This window comes from Magnolia sinica, chromosome 14, assembly GCF_029962835.1.
Source record: "Magnolia sinica isolate HGM2019 chromosome 14, MsV1, whole genome shotgun sequence".
Classification (NCBI taxonomy): domain Eukaryota; kingdom Viridiplantae; phylum Streptophyta; class Magnoliopsida; order Magnoliales; family Magnoliaceae; genus Magnolia; species Magnolia sinica.
In genome coordinates this window covers 75625587-75642590 of record NC_080586.1, presented here as the reverse complement: position 1 = coordinate 75642590, position 17004 = coordinate 75625587, and the positions used below count along the sequence as shown (strand labels likewise).

At 39.4% G+C, this 17004-nt stretch overlaps 1 pseudogene; it reads left to right on the top strand.

The window, feature by feature from the left end:
• Positions 1 to 2676: 2676 nt before the first annotated feature.
• Positions 2677 to 17004, top strand: part of LOC131225025 (alpha carbonic anhydrase 7-like) — a 127579-nt pseudogene continuing 113251 nt past the window's right edge.

Here is a 17004-nt window from a genome sequence, read left to right as displayed (position 1 = left end):
ATTTTTACTGATAACATGACTTTTTTTTTTCTTAAAATTTTTTTTTCTTTTTAAATTCTGTGGAGTGTTTATTAATCATTTCCTAACCACTGAATAATTAATTGATAAAAAATGTAAGGTTATGACCAAAATGAGTTGGTTGATATAATCTTTTAATGGGATTTGTTACTTAGGGGTGTACACGAATTGAGTTAGCTCGGTTAGCTCTCTCGACTTGGCTTGAAAAAGCTCGATTCGACTCGGTTCGAAGTTGAGTTCGAGTAGAGTCAAGTTGATTTTTTGAGCTCAAAAAAATTTCGAACTGAGTTCGAGCTTGCCCGAGCTCGACTTGAATCGGATCGAACCCCAACTCGAATCGAATTCGGATCGAACTAGTTTAGTGACTCGGTTACTTTGATATTGATGTTGCTCACCAAGTGTTTGATGAAATCTTGAATGAAGCATCAACTAGTAGCAAGGAAGGTATGTATATGAAACAAATACCATTTTCCCTTGATTTTGATGTTTCGTATAAGGTGTTTGATGAAATACTTGTAAACAGCCGCTGATATTTTACATACAGTGAAAAATTGAAAGTGCACTGCATGTGTTTGTGAAAATGCCGCAGAGGCTCGATTTTGGCTTGAACTGGCTCGAGCTGCTGGCCAAATCGAGTCGAGCTGGCTAGTCAGGCTCGAGGACTGAGCCGGGCTGAGTTCGAGCCGAGGTCAACTAGTGGCCGAACCAAGTCGAGCTGAGGCCAGCTCAACTCGATTCGACTTGGTGTACACCCCTATTGTTACTTATATCCTCCATTGATGATTTAACTAGGTGTCAATGCTGATTCCATCAGTGACATCACCAGTCTGGATTATTCCACATGTATATCGTTTGTACGGTTAATTAAAGTGTATATCATTTTTAAAGTAGCGTGAACCATCATAAAAGTAGGTGAAACAATGAAAAAAGCATTGAATTGGATGTAGAATGGGTCGTGGACGCTTTTATGTCCATCTTGGACATGAGAAGGTCCAATCGGAGGTGGAAGTGTTTAGGCCGTCAGAACCGTAAAACAAGCATATCTCACAAACCGGAATAAGTTATTCAACATACCAAGCATGTTCATAATTACTGCGAAAGTCCTGAGTAGGAGGCTCAAGAGTTTGATGAATTAAGCAGGGCCGCTGCTAGCCCTTCAAGCTGGTCCACGGGTGTTAGCGTGTCTCTCACCTCCTATATGTGGACGACACTTTGCTTTTCTCAAACGGTGGCAAGGCGTCCCTTCAGGTGTTGAAAGCTTTTCTAAATGATTATTGAACGGCCTCAGGCCAATCTATCAACCTCCGTAAAAGCTCTTTCTTTGCTTTTAGCAAGCTTCCTGTGTCCAGAGCTCGGTCTATTGACAACTTCCTGGGCATTCCCAAGTTGTTGGCCTCTCTTGTGTATCTGGGCGTCCTTATGGCGGTAGGCAGAGTGAAAGCGAGTAGTTTTCAGCCCCTGATAGATAAGATTAGGGGCCGCATTTGCGGGTGGCAAGCGAGATGCCTCTCGCAAGCGGGTAGAGCAGTGTTGGTTAGACACGTTCTTGGTAGTATCCCGGTCCGCACTCTAGCTGACAATCACCTCCTAGCCCAAGTTCTGGCATCGTTGGAAAAATGTTTTGCAGATTTCTTCTGGGGTTGGGCTGATGGTAAGAAGAAGTTGCATTGGAGAAGCTAGAAGTTAGTGGCCCTCTCTAAGCATGAAGGTGGCCTAGGTATTCGTAAGCTTGTGGAGGCAATGAAAGCCTTCCGCATCAAGATGGCGTGGGCCTTTCGATTCAAAGTAGGAGCGAGTCTGTGGGGCTCTTTCATGAGCTCCAAATACCCCTGCCCCTTCCCCATTATGGAAGAAAGTTTGCGCTTTGTTTCCCCTTCTAGAGGCCACGGTTTAGTGGAAGCTTGGGTCTGGCAGCTGCAACCTCTTGAACACCAACTGGACGGGCTTGGGCCACCTCCAAAGTTAGTGACGGTTCAAATTCCTCCCTCATTTCGGTCCTAACAGGTGAATCAATTCTTGGGCATAAATGGCCCTCTTCCCCCATCTGCGATGTTTAATTTCCTTCCCCAGGATGTAATTGACTACATTTTCCGGCAGGGCTTTTGTTTATTAGATGGCCCAAATGTTCCCTTTTGGCCGCTTACCCCATCGGGATGCTTCTTAGTCAGCTCAGCCTGGTCGGTTAGTAGAGAGCCTTGCATGTGGAAAGGTTGGGCAAAATGGGTGTGGCATGCGAAAATGCCCCCATGGATATTGCTGTTCCTTTGGAAGGTGCTACATAGGGCCATTCCGGTTGACGACACGGTCCAAGTTCGTGGGATCCAGCTCGCGTCAAAGTGAGTTTGTTGTAGTAGCAGCCTAGCGGGAAGAACGTCGGTGGAATCCATCAATCACTTGCTGCTGGACAATGAGCTAGTGGGCCAGGCTTGGAATCGGTTGGGCGTCATGTTTGGGATTAGTGTGCTGCTAGCTACATCGGTGGAAGCCAGGATTTTGCAGTGGTGGGGTGCGCATTATGCCGACAGCAAGCCCTCTTTGGCTCATAATCTGGTCTCGAAATTTCTTCTGTTGGAGATCTGGAAATCCAGAAATGCAGCATGATTTGAAGGGAAATCCACCTCCATCGCGTCCCTATTGACGGGAGTCCACTGGTGGATGATGGCCATCTGCGGCCCCTCTGCCAGCGGGCCTCAGCTGCGTGCGAGTCCTGTAGGTGTCTCTCTACAGCAAAGGATCGCTCTTGGTGCTGTTGGTGCGGCTTTCAGCAAGGTCCTCGGGCCCCCTTGCTAGGGCCAGCCCAAGACAACGCTCGGTGGTGGTGAAGTGGACTAAGCCAGCCAGCCATTGGGTGAAGGTGAACGTGGATGTGTCATCTAGAATGAACCCTAGTTCAACGGGTGGCGGTGGAGTTTGCAGGGGAGATAAGGGGCAGTTCTATTTTGCATTCTCTATGGGTTATGGGGTAGGATCCAACTCCTATGCGGAGCTCTGGGCGCTGCACGATGGGCTGCTTCTCTGCCTCTCTAGGGGCTTCAATCGAGTCATTATCGGGTCAAACTCAATACAGGTAGTGAATGTGCTGAATGGGCTATCCCGCCCGGGTTGGAAATGGAGCTACTGGTTATGCAGGATCAATAGGTTGAAGAGCAGGGGTTAAATAGTATTTTTCCACATCTTTAGGGAAGGAAACGACCCAGTTGACGCCTTGCCTCGTCTGGGCAGCGAGAATCAAGGTTCTGTCTTCCTCGAGCATTTTACTGATCTCCTCCCCGGATTAGAGGCCTCCTGTTCCTGGATAAGGTGGGCCTGAGGGCAATCAGAGAGTTTTAGTGGGGTTGCGCAACTTCTTGTGGTTTTGGTGCAGAGTTTTTTTGTTCTCCTGGCGTTTTTCTATCTAGCGATATGATAGGCTTCCCCAGGTCCTTTTTCTCCTAGGGATCCCCGAAATCAAAGATTGTAATTATTTTCTTATATCAATGAAGCTCCTTTTCTTGGAAAAAAAAAGATACTTTAGCCACCCAACCCCATTACGCCGGGTTGCCAACGCCAACTTTGTGAGATTCCATCAGATCGATGGTCGAAAATTCTTTTTAATTTCATTTTTATTACTTATAATAAGTTTTAATTCGAATATAACTCTTTATCCTTTTAGCTTTAGGATTTGTGCCAACATGAAAAGGGCTTAGAAATTTAGGAGAACAACGTGGTTAGGCCAAATAGGACACTTACTGTTTTTGACCAAAAGTATGAAGTCTAGTAGGAATCATGACCATCTATAAATAGTATGTTTACTATTTATAGTAAGTCGTGAATTTTAGGGAGTTTGAGTTGGAGTTTGATTCTGAAACTTCTTCCTAATTTTGGTATCACTATTTAAAGGATTGCAAACTCATTTTTATCATCTATCAATCAAAATTTGAATTTCTTAGAATTTATTTTTATTTTCTTTTCTCGTGGATTTGAGGAATTTCTATGAGGAGTCCAGAGAAGCTTCGTGAATTTAGAGCAGTTATCCCCTCGAGGAAGATGGTGATCGACCTCATCACATCCATCTCTACGTTAAAATTCGTGTGCATCTTGCGTTGGTACGCACAAATTACACTGCTAAGGAAGATTAGTGAAAACCTATATATATATATATATATATATATATATATATATATATATATATATATATATATATATATATATATATATATATATATATATATATATATATATATATATATATATATAAAATCTTCGTTTTGATCAAGTAATAAAAATAAAAAGTTTGACTTTTATGATTTAAACAATCTCTTAAAATAATTGAGATTTAAAAAAAAAATATTTTCTTTGCTTAAGAAATCTAATTACTCTAGGAAAAAATACTAGCATCCTTGTGGTATGCTACACTTCCCATGAAGGCCATTTGTATGGACATGCACTCCACATGTGCGTGGGGCATGTGTGTGAGATCTTGGGTGTCCTTTGTTGGGCCCTTTGTCGAATTTCTCCTGGTCTAAAACTGAGGCCAACCCATTGGTTTTTGTTTTCTAATAATTGTCTTTTCTTTCACAACCATGTGCCAGGCTGGATTTTATCGTGTAAGAAAAGGAAAGGAAAATTTACCATGTGTCTTGGGAAATTATCAAGTGCAAAAGTTTTTTTTATCCTAAATATCCCTTTTGTCCAACCATGGACTAAAAAAAAAAAGAGCCAATCCGAAATTCAACTAGGTGACACCAACATAGATAATTGGGATAGGGACACCTACCATTGGGTACGTGGAAGGGTTCATACCAAGGATGTGCTGCTGCTCAAGCGGATTTGACTCAAGGATAGACATGATGAGGTCGAGCACCATATTCCTCAAGGGATAGTTACTCTGAATACATGAAGCTTATTTATACCCCTCAGAGAGATTCCTCAAATTCACGGGGAGAGATAGAAAATAGAAATAAATTCTAATAAAATTCAAAATAAACTTATTAATAAAAAAAATGAGTTTACAATCCCTTAAATAGTGATATGAACACTAGGAAGAAGTTTTGAAATCAAACTACAACTAAATTCTCTAAAATCATGACTTACTATAAATAGTAAACTTACTATTTATAGACAGTCATAATTTCCACTAGACCTCTTGGTTTTCGGCAAAAAATAGTAAGCATCCTATTTGGCTTAACCATGTTATTCTCTTAAATTTTCTAAGCACTTTTCATGTTGGACACAACTCCTAAAGCTCAATGAATCAAAAGTTATCATCGAACTAAAACTTATTATGAATAGTAAAAATGGAAACAAATTAGATTTTTGACCGTTGATCTGATGGAATCTTACAAATTTGGCGTGGGCAACCTGACATAGCAGGGTTGGTTGGCTAAAATAGTTTCTCCTATCCAAAAACATATATGGTATGTCGAATAACTCATTACGGTTTGCGAGATACACCTGTTTTAATGTTCTGATCGCAGTCCAAATCACTTCTGCCTCCGATCGAGCCTTCTTTGGTCCATCCACATGAAAGTGTCAATCATAGAAAACTACAAGGAGAGCGGGAAGATGTGCCAATGTCAACATGGGAAACTGCAAGGAGAGCCAGAAGATTGACTTTAATGCAGTTCATTGAGCAGATGGTGACAAATGCCACCCACTCAAATATCAAGCACCAATTTTTCGTGAACATGGGCAAGTTTCTTCCAACGAAGGAGAGTTCTAGTTCATTGAAAGACTGACATTTTATGATCTATCACAGGTCTGTTGTATTGTTGGTTGTATCATTATAGAAGAATACAGACCATCAATCTTGTTAGCGTTTATGTCGATGGTTAATGTAGGACATGGCATAGATACATTCCTAGCATGGTTGGACCAAAAGAAGGTGGACCGTAAATTAATCAGAACTTTTGATCTGAGTATTGTTACGGCGCACCTGACCGAGTATCAAGAACTGAAGCAGCACGAGAACTCAATGATGAGTTCTTTTGAAGTGAAGGGGACTGATGTAGAGCGGGTCACAGACACTTTCATGTCCAAGGTGGACTAAAGAAGGTCCGATCGGAGGTGGAAGTCATCAAGACCATTAGAACCTTAAAACAGACATATCTCACAAACCGGAATGAGTTACTCCATGTACCATATATGATTTTGGGTTAGGACGAGCTACTTTAGCCAACCAACCTGGATATGCAAGAGAATATATCCCTCTGAAAGGCTACGACCTCCTTCCGAGAGTGCAATGAGAGCATGAAAGCCTTATCTGAAACCCTAACAATGTCTACCTTTGAGGCGTTGCAAGGGAACGATCAAATAGCCTCAAGAAGATGAGATGCATTGAGTTCCAGATCCGTCATCTCCCCTATCAAGGCGTATGCTGGTCTTTCCTCCTCATATCAGTAATCATTTAGGCGCCTAAAGAGAATGCTGTCGTGGCATGGTTGGAGCTACAACCCGACCAAAACACACTACAACTACATAATCGTAAACCCTAGTCTCAAGTCTCGCTTTAGAATTGTCGGAGTGGGGTGAAGGCTGGAGACATCAGGAAAACACACTTGGCCCAATTAAATCTTGTCTTGGAGGTAGCGAAAATGGCTTAATCTATCAATTGACGGGCGGATTAGCCTGGGCAGACAGGCCTCCAGATGGCTTAATCTTAGGGGTTTAGCCCCGATCGTTGTTCTTTGGGAGATATGGTTGGGTTGTAATGCAGCTTGATATGAAGGCATGCCCTTCAGCACAACTCGTGTTACTGCAAAGATTCATTCATGGCTATAAGAAGTGGGGAGTGCTATGTTGATATTGAATAGAAAGTCGTTGCTAGAATTGATAGGGCTAAAGACCTTAGGCCTATCGTGCATCTGCTCTACAACAAAGGAACCTGTGAAGATTATCAAATGGCTGAGACCGACCTTGGGCAAATTGAAGCTAAATGTGGATGGTTCCTCGAGAGGAAATTCGAGCTTAGGCGGTGGTGGAGGAGTTTGTAAGGGCCACCAAGGCCACATTATTTTTGCATTTCACAACATATATATACGGGCAAACCTCCAACACTATAGCTGAAGTAAGGGCCATGTTGGATGGTATTTTAATCTATAGTGAAATGGGTTTATACAACATTATAATAGAAACTGATTCGCGCATCATAGCAGAGGTGGTCTCTTCTGGTTCTGATAATTGCCCTTGGAACATCTGGCAGTATGTGGGTCCTATTCTTGAGAAGCGATAGCTCCTTCACCTTTCTTTTGCCCACGCTTTGCAGGAGGGTAACTCAGTGGCTAACGCTTTAGCCAAGAGGGCTAGTTACGGATGCCCCAATAAGATTTATTCCAGTACATAACTCAAATTTTCCACCGAAAATTCGGGGCCTCTTGACCATGGATAGAGCAGGATTTGGGTCTCTTCGTCGATCCATAAAATCAAAAAGGGGAATTGGATAAGTCAGATTCTGGGGCAGCTTACATATCCAGCATTGCTGCATTCCTTGGCTTGCTCCAAGCACCATTTGGTCTTTTAGTCTTCTAACTGCATGAGAATCTCCCTGCATTCAATCATTTATGGGGCAGCTTGCATATCCAACGTTGCTGCTTTCTGTGGCTTGCTCCAAGCTTCCTCTATTCTTCTAGATTTCAGATTGCATGAGTTTTTTTTTTGTTCACATGTTCTGTTTTTCTGATTAGCTGATATGATAGGTGAGGTCCGATGTTTTGTGTGGAGCCCACCTGAAAGTCTAGCTTGTACATTGTTTGTTCATATTATCAAATATTCAGGGGCATGACCCTCCGTTTGAAAAAAAAAGGTAGCGAAAATGGATATTACCCACGAACAGACTGGTTGTGAAATCGTGGTGGTGATTTCGAGCTTGTTTCCATCCTCCGCGAAGGGAAGGATCAACCTCTATTCTATCTCTTCGGTCGTCGAGATCCACAACTATGTCTGTAGGCTCTTCTCCCAATATCCCTCGTTACTGATAATGTCTTTGCTCATCATGATCTACGGCTGAGATCGACTTAATCACATGCACATGTATGATTAATTGATTATAGCATACATTAGTTTTCCAGGCACTAGATCCAATACGAGTACAATCAAAGCACTATAAGGTATATTGCTCCCCTTTGGATCTGACTACTTGGACAGTCCACTTGATTGGTCTAGACTGTGTATTAAGTCCACAACACATTTTGTGGGATACTATACAACTTTAATCAGATGATCTTATCCATCCTTGATTTTCCATGGTTAGGATTCCCTAAAAAAAAAAAAAAAGTAGTTCTTTGGAATCATAAGCAATCTGCGATGATCTGTAGCAAATATATTGATCAAATTGTTGATTGGACCTATTTTTATGTAAATGATCTTAACCATTCATATTAGAGGCTGGTAATTAGTTTGCTATGTGACACAGGGGAGGACATGAGGTCGAGCACTGTCTTCCTCAGGGGGATAACTACTCCGAATCCACGGAGCTTCTCTGGACTCCTCACAGAGACTCCTCGAATCCACGAGGAAATGAACAAGAAAATAGAAGATAAATTCTCTTTGGAATTGATTGATCAATGAAATAAACGAGTTCACAACCCTTTAAATAGGGATACCAAGCAATGGGAGAGAAATCAGAAGAAAGCTATAACTAAAACTCCTAGAATTCACAACTTTATAAGTAGTCAACTTACTATTTATAGATGGTCGTGATGTCTACTAGTGTGCAAGGTTTTTGGCCAAAAATAAAAAGTGTCCTATTTGGCTTCACCAAGCTGTTCTCCTAATTATTCTAAGCACTTCTTGCATTGGGCGCAACTCCTAAAGCTCAACGGATGAAGAATTATAATCAAACTAAAACTTACTATTTATAGTAAAAATGGAATTAAAATAGGGAAAACACATTCGATTTGGCGGTATTTTGCAAATCCGGCTTGCGCAACCTGGCAGACTAGGGTTGAGTGACTAAAGTAGATCATTCTACCTCAAAATCATATATTTTACGCTCGATAACTTATCCCAGATTGCGAGATACACTCGATTTAAGGTCTGACAGTCCGGATCACTTCTGTCATCGACCAGGCCTTTTGTGATCCATCTTGGCCATGAAACTGTCCACAACCCGCTCTATATCACTATGATTGTAGATTGATCCCATATGTGCATGGTCTCCCATGAAATCTGTGTTGGGCATAGTGGACACTCTTCGATCAATCGATTGAATCGCCGCTGTCCTAATGAAACCAGGAGAACTATATAACTTATATTGCTGTGAGCGCACCCCAGCATTTGCCTCCTATGCAGACTATCCACTTCGATTGTAGTTTTCAGGCGAGCAGTTGCAAGAATCAGACGGTCTTAGAAATATACATATGGCCTGTACCGTATAGGGAGATGTACAAGTTTGTTTTTCTTTTCAAGCACTCAGATCCCAACAGCTTCCTTGCCAGACGTGAATTGGCTGTCTGAGACCCTGACCACACGACAAATTTAATGTTATTACGATGTCATCAGGTGGCCCACAGTCAAGATCAGGCAACAGAAAAATACGATCATTCTAGATTTTGATTTTAGATTTTCAACGAGGATGAACAGTCAGATCGTGACACGTTGTGTGATGGTGGGCCACAGTTAATCACAGGAAACTGCTAGGCGAGCGGGAAGATTGACTCGACTGAAGTTCATTGGGCAGATGGTGACAAGTGTCACCTACTAAAAGACATCAAACACCAATTTTTCGTCAATCACAGGAAACTGCGAGGAGAGCAGGAAGAGGACTTGACTGAAGTTCATTAGGCAGATGGTGACAAGTGTCACCCACTAAAAGACATCAAACACCAATTTTTCGTGAACGTTGGCAGGTTTCTTCGAAGGGAGGAGAGTTCTGGTTCATTGAAGGACGGACATATTTTCATCTGTCGCAGGCCAGTTGTGTTGTTGGTTGTATCATAGAAGAATCCAGACCATCAATCCTGTTAACGTTTATGTTGATGGTCACAATAAAGGAAATAAATAATCTTATCTTCAGCTTTATAGTTACTTCACATTTAAAAGCTCAACCATTGGAACTAAATGGCTCCTGTCTGTTTAAAATTCGAAAATTGAAAACGAGCATAGCACGTTGGTATTGAGTTCTTCGAACAAGGACCACCTAGATGGATGGTCTAGATTTAGAAACCGTAGATGCCTATGTTTAGATGCAACGCACAAAACTGGAGTTGGTCTCGATGGAATGGGCACGGACGCGGATTGCGTCCTACCCCCACTCGTCTCCAGCTGGGAACGGGCAGGAGCTTTGAGTGGCCAACGTGATTTATGTGTCCTATCTACACCGTCCATCCATTATTTTCATATCATTTTAGGTTAAAATACCAAACATTAGCCATATACAAGGGTCAAGTGGACTACACAATGGAGATTAAACTCTTACCATTAAAAACTGATGGGGCTACGGTAGTTTTGAATGGAGATATGTGTGTTTTATCTTCATCCAGGTCTATGTAACTTTACGAATAGGTTGGATGGCAAATAAACATAGTGGTGGGCCCTAGAAAAGCTTCAAACGGTGATAATGATCATCACCGCTGCTTGCTGTGGTGTGGTGCAATTGAGCATTGTATCTGCCTCATATTTTGTAATACACCCTAAAACGATATTTATTTAAAAAAAAAAAAAAAAAAGAATGTACGGTATAGATAATATCCATACATCAATTTGGCACTAAAAGCTCCTGCTCGTTCTAGGACGCAATCCGCTCCCGCTCCGGCCGTTATAGACAGCATTCAATTCCACGAGCTTTCGTCAGCACAGCCGCATGGGAGTTGTCTCCACCATGTGCACTTAGAACACCCAAGCTTTTTAGGGTTTAAAAAGTTCCATATGTTAAATCCACTCCGTCCATTAGGTATGAAAAATTATTTGAAATGCGAAGAAAAATTGGAATCCAAATTAATCTATCTTATTGGCCACACCATAGATTTTTTTTAGCCGGCCCACACACAAGGCTATGGTCGGCATCCAATCCCTATTATTCCATGTGATGAGGCTTCTCTAAATTTTTGATGTAGAATTTTTTCCTCTGGACTAACATCAAGCATAGAACGTAATAGACAGAGTAGATTTTTCATTTACAGCATAATAGGCCCCACAGATATGGGTGTTCTACGCATTACGGGAATTCACACGTGTAGCGGAGGATTCCAGTCCCATACGTCACCTCTACGCATTTAATGCGGTGGCTTTGAGTGCAATTAACCACTGTAGACTCAACTTTTTACCCTGTTTCTTTTCTTCGAGAGTCAGACCTACCTTCTCACGTTGGACGTACCGACGACCAAAAATACTCCTGCCTTTCTTTAGGAAGCGGATTGACTGGCGCGCGAAGACGAGCGCTGACGCTCGTGGGCCTCACCATGATGTATGTTTTGTATCCACACCTTTCGCCATTTGGAGAGATCATTTTAGAGCAATACCTGAAGAATGAGATGAATTCAAATATCCGGTAGACCCAGCACAGAAAACAGTGGGGCAATGATGCCCACCTTTAAAAAATTCTAAGATTACAAAGCTTTAGATCAAGCTAATATTTATGTTTTCGCATCTTTCATATCTTTTTTTTGTTTTTTTTAAATTATTTTTTTATATACTTTTGAACAGATTCGATTTCAAATAAATAATATGACGGGCCTTAGGATTAGTTTCAACGTAGGGAATCACTCTCCCCACTATTTTCTTTGGTGGGGTCTATTACAGATTTTTATTTACCTCATTCTTTGGTTCATACTCTAAAATGATATCTAAAAATGGATGGACGGTAGGGATATAACACATACATCATAGTAAGGCCCACAAACTTGGTGACGTCACTTCAATTGCCGACTCACCACTCACCGTATCTAATCCTTGTCGGAAACGGATCGGCTACTCCCCCTACAACCAGCTCCGTGGTTGGTGGTCCGTGATCCGTGGACCCCACCATGATGTATGTGTTTCATCCATTACGTTCATCTATTTTTACAGATCATTTCATGGCTTATCCCAAAATTGAGAGGGATATAAATCTCAGGTGGACCACATCACATGAAAACAGTAGTGATTGGATATCTACCATTAAAATCCTCCTAAGGCCCACTAGAATGTTTATTTGACATTCAATCTGTTCATTAGGTCATACAGTCCCAGATGAAGAGAAAAAACAAAGATCAGCTTGATCCAGAGCTTTTCTAGCCCCCAAAATGTTTTAATGGTCAACCCTCATTCAACACTGTTTCCTGTAATGTGGTCATTTGAGAGTTTTTTTATACCTCATTTTTGAATTCAGTTAGTGAAATGATCTGTAAAAATAGATGGACGGCATGGATGAAAAACATACCTCGTGGTGGGGCCCACATAGCACCGACCACCTGCCAATCCGTTTCTAAAAGCAAGGCATGGGTATTTTGGCACTCAAATGCTCGTCCGTACGTCCAACGTGTAAGTTGGGAAGGTAAGTTCTGGACTCTTCGGAAAAGAAACTGGGTAAAAAGTTGCAACTACAGTGGTCAATTTCTCTGGCTTTTTGAAAACATTCTTCAACCAATCTCCTCAGTAGTGGTTATCAGGTGCTGACGCATGTAACGGGACCTTCGAGCCAACATCATGTTGTATCTTTAGGACATCCGAGCAGTTGAATACACTATCCTCATCATGAGAATATTAAATGACGTGAACATCAGATCCAAAAATTCATTTCCTGGGCCACACCAGAAAAAATAAAGGAATGGCAGGTGATCTCAACTAGAATACAATTTTTGCCCACCTCATAGGTGAATCCTAGCCATTTGTCTGATGGGTGACCGTTTGAATATAAAATTAACATGGTTGACTTGCATTAATCATTCATCTTATTCACACATAGGACTTGATATTCTTGAGAAATTTCAGTATCTGGGTTCTATATAAGCTATCATTCCCCTCCAAAATTTTCAAACAAGAGAAATAGAAAAAGAAAACAAGAAGCCTACTTGCTCTTTTCTTTCTTTTTATTTTGATTTTTGCTGAGTTTTTATAGAGAAATATGAAGAACAATCACCCATTTCATCTTCTTTTGTGCTTTCCTTTTCTTACTTATCTTTCATTCATCCCCAACAACATCACAAGAAGTTGGTAATGGATTTTCAGAACAACATAAAATCTATTATTTTTATGTTTCTCTCTTTCATGTTTCTCAAATATATGGTCTTAGCCTTCTTCTTTTTCTTCTTCTTTTTCTTTCATTTTATGGTGCAGAGGATGAGAGGGAGTTTGATTATGTGAAAGGGAGTGGCAAGGGGCCTGAACATTAGGGAGATATACATGAGGAGTGGGCAATGTGTAAGAATGGAGATATATGCAGTCTCCAATCGATTTATTGCATGAAAGAGTGCAAGTAGTGTCCCATTTAGGAAGATTAAGAAGGCATTACAAGCCATCCAATGCGACCCTCAAGAATAGGGGACATGATATAATGGTAATATTAGAATATAACTGTCTAATATTTGTTTTGGTTCTCCCATTACATTTTCCTGGAGTCACCCTAACCAACATGTATCGCGACGTGTGAAGAAGGTCAGATGGTCCCAACCATCCATCTTGTCAGTGTTATTTCCATAGGCCACGGTCTCGTACTAATACTAAATAATGATCATAACTTTTGATTTATGGATCTTAATGTGGACGTTCAACTATACTTAACAATGGTCTTTTATTCCTAGGGGTTCCCTGAATGTAACTGGTTTTCTGTGGTATATAAGAAGCCCTTGCCGCAAGCTTTCCAAAAAAAAAAAAAACTATACTTGACAATGAACAAATCATCCTTAATTTCAACAATTTGCTAATTGTGGCCCATCTCACTAGCTCCGTCAAAATGGAGAGTTCTGATTATTAGACCATCTATTAGTGTGGCCTCAATGGGACCCTATGATTATGCAGGAATGAGTTATGCATGCCTTACGTAACATTAACTCTTTGTTTGCCATGAAGAACAAAACAGTTCTCTAAAATCTTCAATATCAGGGAATAATTTTGTTTTTAGAAGTTCATTAAATAGGGAACACGTGACATTTTGATACGTTAAAAGATGTTATTTCTCTTGTAATTCTCGATTCTTGTTATTGGTGGATGCAGTTAGAATGGGTTAATGGGCCGGGATCAATTTATGTCAATGGAATTAAATATGTACTACAACAGTGCCACTGGCACTCTCTTTCAGAGCACACCATCAATGGTAAGAGGTATGGTACTACCTTCATGTCTTATGCACCTACATCGTTAGGGTTAAGTACACTTGATATTTATCTTCTTTCATTTTATTCATGATGAATAGTGGTTGTTGTAGCTATGATCCAGAGGTGCACATGGTTCATGAGAGCTCCAACGGACAAATAGCTGTGGTTGGAATCATGTATAAAATTGGCCGAAGGGATTCATTTCTCATATATATATATATATATGCCTTCCAAGGTCCCAATCCCTCACCATGCTTTGCACCTCTCTCATGTGTGTTTGTTATTTTCTCAGCTGATGGAACATATAAGATCTATTGCCACTACAACAAATAGTGTTTTTAGTGACGAAATTTTTACCGACGAAAACAATTTCGTCGGTAAAACAACACTTTTACCAACTAAATTTTTTTTCGTCGGGAATAATTTTTTTACCAACGAAAATTTTCATCGGTAAAAGTAATTTTCCCGCTAAGAGTTTTACCGACGAATATTTTCTTCGGTAAAAAGTAGAGAACAACTTTTACCGACGAATATTTTCGTCGGTAAAGTGTTGTTTATTTAAGTTAGAAAATTTTCGCCTTAACTTTTACCGACGAACCAAAACCGTTGGGAAAAATATTTTTTCGTCAGTAAGTGTTGTATAAATTTTCGCCCCGACTTTTAGTGACGAACCAAAACCGTCAGGAATAATATTTTTACCACTGAAAATTTTTGTCGGTAAAAGTGTTGTATTTTTAAGTTAGAAAATTTTTGCCCTAACTTTTACCGACGAACCAAAATCGCTGGAAAAAATATTTTTACCGGTAAAAGTGTTTTAAGTTGGGTAATTTTTGCCCCGACTTTTACCGATGAACCAAAACCGTCGGGAATAATATTTGTACCAACGAAAATATTTGTCGGTAAAAGTGTTATCTAGTTAAGTTAAATAATTTTTGCCCTGAATTTTATCGACGAACCAAAACCGTGGGGAATAATATTTTTACCGATGAAAACTTTCGCTAATAAAAGTGGTCTATTTAAATTAGAAAATTTTCGCCGACTTTTACCAACGAACCAAAACCATCGGGAAAAATATTTTTACCGACGAAAAGTTTCGTCGATTAAAGTGTTGTATATTGAAGTAAATTTTTGCCCTGACTTTTACCGACGAACCAAAACCGTCGGGAATAATATTTTTACCGACGAAAATTATCGTTGGTAGAAGGTGTTTTGAATTTTTGAAAAACAAAAAAATTGAGAAGTTTCCTTTTACCGATGAAATTAATTTCGTAGCTAAAAGCCACCTTCACTGACAAAAATGTTTGTCGTTAAAGGGTGTTTTAAATTTTTGAAAAAACAAAAAAATCGAAAATTTTACTTTTACCGACGAAATTAATTTCGTCGGTAAAGGGTGTTTTGAATCATTGAAAAAAATTGAAAGTTTTCTTTTACTGACAAAAATTTTCATTGGTAAAAAAGTTTTAATTTTTAATATAGAAAAATTTGCGCTGTGTTGGAAAATTTGGCAGTAAGACTGTTATCGACGAAAATTTTTGTCGATAAGTCTTTTTTAATGATCTTTTTCCCGACGGCTAGAAACCGTCGGTAAAAATGTTTTTACCAACGAAATGGTTCGTCGGTAAAAATGTTAATTTTGAACTGTTCACGGTAAGACTTTTACCGACGAAAATATTCGTCGGTAAATGTCTTTTTCCTATATCTTTTTTCTGGCGGTTGGAAACCGTCGGTAATAATGTAAAAATGTTTTAATTTTTAAAAATTATTGTCAGTAAAAATGTGTATATATATATATATATATATATAAATTTATATATTTAGTTTTTATATCATATGAGTGGAAATTATATATATATATGTGTGTGTGTGTGTGTGTATAATTAAAAGGTAATATTTAAATGATTTGTAATATCACATGAAAAAGAATATTGAGAAGTTTTGAAATTTTAACAATGTTTGAGAAAAATTTTGAGAACAAAATGATGCTTTTGAAGAAAAAATCGGCAATTTGAAATTTTTGAGAAAAAGATTAAAATATGAGAAATTTTTTGAGAATTTGAAAATAAAAATTCAGAATTTGTTTTTTAATTTTTTTGAAATATTTTATAATAAAAATGATATTTTGTTAAAATAGTAAAAAAAATATACATTTTGAAAAAAAATGTTATTTTTAAATGGAAATTGAAATTTATCTATGAAAAATAAAATTACTAAATTATTAGGCACATCCACTAATTAAACCTTTAATCGATTTTGGACAATCTAATCAGTTCAGATTTAAGAGTAAATAACTTCAGATGTTTAAATCAAATTTCACTGAAATTGTTGATCAATCTTGTATGCCCAATATCTTTCTCATATGTAGCCTGATTAAGGCGAGTAACTAGTCAAATTGAGAGTATTGATCAGTAAAATAGAGTGAATGGACCAGACATGTAAAATGGGCCAAATATTCTGGTCAAAATTGTGACCCAACTTACTAACCTTGTGAGAACCTAAGAATTGATGTTAGTAAGTTTTGTGGGCCCCATCATGATGTGTGTCGAACATCAATACTATGGATTTGATGTGTCCCCTTTAGGTTATGAGATATCTCAAAAATCATCTGTATACAAAACTCAAGTGGGCCATACCATCTAAAACTATGTGAAGACATCCTAAAAAATATAAAAGCACTTGGTGGGGCCCACATGAGTTTTGGATGCGGTTGAAACTTGGTCTGACCCCTCATCCAAGTGGGACACACATAATGAGTGGGTTGGATATGTGAATCACATTTAGG